General features: G+C 48.9%; 1 long non-coding RNA gene across 1 annotated transcript; it reads right to left on the bottom strand.

The window, feature by feature from the left end:
- Window positions 1-290: 290 nt before the first annotated feature.
- Window positions 291-1,634, bottom strand: LOC129628028 (uncharacterized). The gene is made up of 2 exons (XR_008702696.1): window positions 1,494-1,634; window positions 291-920 (listed from the first exon to the last, which is right to left on the bottom strand). It is a non-coding gene; the product is annotated as an uncharacterized LOC129628028 (long non-coding RNA).
- Between the last annotated feature and the right edge of the window lie 2,315 nt (window positions 1,635-3,949).

The following is a 3,949-nucleotide window of genomic DNA, read 5'->3' on the forward strand; positions in this document are numbered from 1 at the left end:
ATGGGTGTGCTGCGTACAGCTTGGCCTTGCCCTCCGGGGGGGGTGGGGTGGACCCCGAGGGACCACCTAGGCAGCCCAGCGCATGCCTGTCCTCTCTGGCCTTGGTGGGGGCTGCGGTCTACATGCTGAGGTCGCGCTTCCTGCTCAGGGAGGCTCGCCGCCCCCACATGCTGTATGCAGTGTCTTACATCTACCCCGGCAAACCTGCCTGGCGTTCAGGCTGGCCATGCTGATCACATTCCGAAAGCTTGTGTTTACCCACCTCTCCACTGAACAAATTTACAAGGTAAACATTTTGGGACATCTCAGAGATTAAAAAAAAAAAAATCACAACACAAAACCAATACAACTGTGTTGTCCTCCCCAACCCCTTGTTTGCAACTAATAAATCATAGGATGGAATTAACTGAGATTCCAGCTCTCGGCACTGGATCACTTTTGAGATGCCGTCTCCACTCATTCTTGTCCTTAGTCTTCCCCTTAACTCTTACTAGAAGCCTCGCTGTCCTGAGATGTGAAGGCACGCAGAACACAGGATGGTGGGTCACTAAGACCTGGCTTGAGATTCCAGCTCAGCCTCCAGAAAACTGTGATGATGGGCAGGTTACGTAGCCTCGCTGAGCTTGTTTTCCCAGGGGAAACCAATAGCCAGTTTGCACTGCTGTGATGAGCTTTAGGCAAAAGGTCTGGGTCATGGATAGTTTTGGTTGTTGGTTGGTCATTCCAGGACTCCATCCTTTCAACTTTGATCAGTTCCACAGTGAGCGATTTTCATCAGTTAAGTCTGGACAAAGGAGAGATGGACGAGCTGTTGGATAGGACAGCTGGACTCAAGCCAGACTGAGCTACCATGGGCCAGTCCCTGAGATCTCTGTGCTCTCTTGCATCCACCTGTTGCTGCTGCTTAGCAGGAGGTGTGGCTGAGAAGGAAAGCAGAAGGGAGGAGCTTAGGTCTGTTGAAAGGTGAACAGCCTCTTATAAGCCCCAAGCATTGCTGCCCACTCTTGACAATTGATCTGTGGCCCTACTGGGGAGACAGCCTAGTTCAACTCCCTAACTCCCTCTTCGTTCCTCTCCAGCCTTCTGTCTCTTCTCTGCTCCCACGACACTCAGCAGAGCCTCGCATTGTGCGGTAATTGTCTATTTACGCGGCGGCCTTCCCAGCCAGATTTAGAGCAAGGACCACGGTTATTCTTTCCCTGTGTCCCCATTGCCCAGGCCAGTGCCACACAAATAATAAACACTTGATATTGAATGGCACTCAGAGCTGCACACCCCCAGCTCTCATCCCCCATCTCCCTTCCCAGGGCTCACTTGCATTCTTCCTTCTCCTCTTACTCTGTCTTCCTCTCTTCTCCCTCTTGTCCCATCACTGTCCCTGCGGCCCCACTAATTCAACCTTTCTTGGCAGTAAGAAGGTCAGTGATACCCCACAAAGTCAATACACCCCCTGTAAGTAATCCACAGTCACCACCATTGTTTTAGGCATTTACCTCCCCTTCTTGAAGCATGTTGAGCCCTGGGGAGGGTCGTGGAGGGGACAAAGCAAGCTCCTCTAATTAGGGGGCATCCGGTCCCGAGCCGAGCGGCCAACCTCCCTTCTCCCCCACCTCCTCCCACCTCTACAGGCAGCTCTGGGCAAACAAGTCGGTCCTCATTAAAACAAGGCGCACCTGTTACCTGGGTGAACTCTGCCCTTCTCCCTGGTGGCAATTAGCATGGCTTTGGCTGATAGAAAGGCATTTGCTTCCTGGCTCTCTCCATGAGACTTTCTTAGTGGACGGGGCTATGAGAACCGCCCGCCCAGGGGTCCTGCTGTCTGGTTGGTGCTAGATCGCTGCCCCTGCCATGCCTGCCTCTAAAGCACCCCTTGGAGATGCATTTTAATATGCGCTGAAGGCAGCATCCAGAGTGGGAGGGGGCCCAGGGAGGCGATGACCTGGGTTTCTGGCCAGGGGAGACGGATCTGCATTGTGCTGTTTTAAACTTCAGAGAGACAGTTGCGAGAGCCCGGCCTTGATTTATTTCCTACCACCAGCAAATGAGAGGATGGAGGGATGCACCCAATTTGAAAGAGCCAGTCTGTGGCAGAATAGAGCTACCTATGTGGTGGGGGTGGGGCAGGCAAGGGAGAGGGGAGGTGATGTGTTTTGTGAAGTCTTTGGATCCATCCCCCTGCCTCCATTGTCTTCTGATCCCTGTAGGCCTTCCCTTTCTCTCCAGTAGGGATGGAGGCATGGCAGGACCTAACTCAGCCACTCACATGTGCCAATAGCTATGCTCAGGATCAGGAAGGTAAATTTTTTCCTCCCCTTTCCAAGCCCATGCCGGCCAGTGACTCTCGGCTTGCAGTGTTTCCCAGAAGTGGAGAAAGAAGAGCTAGAGCACGGAAATGGTCTGTCTAGGGGCACTCATGTATATTTGCACACCCACTAGGGACAACAACCCTGTGAAACTGCTGGTATTTTTCTCTAGGTCTTTCTTTTTGAAAAAAATACTATATTGACATTGTTTATTAAAAAAAAAACTCTCCTTTTTATAAGTTTATTTTATTGCAGACTTATCTGTTGCTACAGAAAACATGGAAAACTTACAAACTCATATTCCGATACACACCAACAAGCACGGTTACCAGTTTGGAGGGAAGACGTTCAGCTACGCTTGTGTGTGTATATAAACACTCATAGCCACGTGTCTAAATCCCATTTTAAAAGTAGGATGATACACTTATCTTTTAAATATTTGTGATAAATGCACATACCGTAAAATTTACCACCTTGACCGTTTCAAGTGTACAGTTAAGTATATTCCCACTGTTTTGCATACAGACCTCCAGAACATTTCATCTTGCAAATGATGAACTCTGAACCCATAAACAACCCCTATCTCCCCTTCTCCCAGCTGCCCTGATAAACTTCATTCTACTTTCTGTCTCTTTGAATTTACCTGTTCTAGGTACCTCCTACAAGCAGCATTGTACAGTATTTGTCTTTTTGTGTCTGGCTTATTTCACGTGGCATAGTGTTTTCAAGGGTCATTTAAGTAACAGCGTGTGTCCAAATTTCTTTCCTTTTTTAGGCCAAACAATATTCCACTGTATGCAACTGGGCAGAGTTTTTCAACTTCTCACCTCAGCTTGTCCATCTGCGAAATGGAGCAAATAATAGCAGCAACCTCACAGGGCTGTTGTTAGAATTCCCTTAGTTGATACATGTAAAATCATTGTATTGCTGCTGCTAAGTTGCTTCAGTCGTGTCCAACTCTGTGCGACCCCATAGAAGGCAGCCCACCAGGCTCCCCCATCCCTGGGATTCTCCAGGCAAGAACACTGGCGTGGGTTGCCATTTCCTTCTCCAAAATCACTGTAAGCCCTTCACAATTGTTACTGTTTGTCGTTACAATTCGACTTTCATCCTCTCGCTCCCAAATGACAGTATTCTGGGCTTCATAACAATGATTATTTATTGAGCACCTTGTATGTGCTGTTAGAATTGTGGGATTGTGTGTGCGCTCAGTCGTGTCCGACACTTTGTGACCCCATAGACTGTAGTCCGCCAGGCTCCTCTATCCATGGAATTTTCCAGGCAAGAATACTGGAGTGGGTTGCCATTTCCTACTCCGCAGGATCTTGCCAACACAGGGACTGAACTTGCGTCTCTCGTGTCTCCTGCATTAGCAGGCAGATTCTTGACCACTGCACCACTTGGGGAGCCTTTATGTGCTAAGCATGTGCCAAATATTTTACATCATCTTATTTAATCCTGAACAACCTTATGAGGCTGGGGGTGGTGGTGGTGTTATCTCCAGGTTTCAGAGGACTTAACTGAGGCTCAGAGAATTTAATTAGCCTCAGGTTATAGAGCTCTGTGAAAGGTAAGTCTGGCATTCAAAGCCAGGGTGCTCTGACTCCCAAACCCATTCATCACTGCCCTATACCTCCTCCCAGAGG

This window comes from Bubalus kerabau, chromosome 15 (assembly GCF_029407905.1).
Source record: "Bubalus kerabau isolate K-KA32 ecotype Philippines breed swamp buffalo chromosome 15, PCC_UOA_SB_1v2, whole genome shotgun sequence".
In the NCBI taxonomy this organism is placed as follows: domain Eukaryota; kingdom Metazoa; phylum Chordata; class Mammalia; order Artiodactyla; family Bovidae; genus Bubalus; species Bubalus kerabau.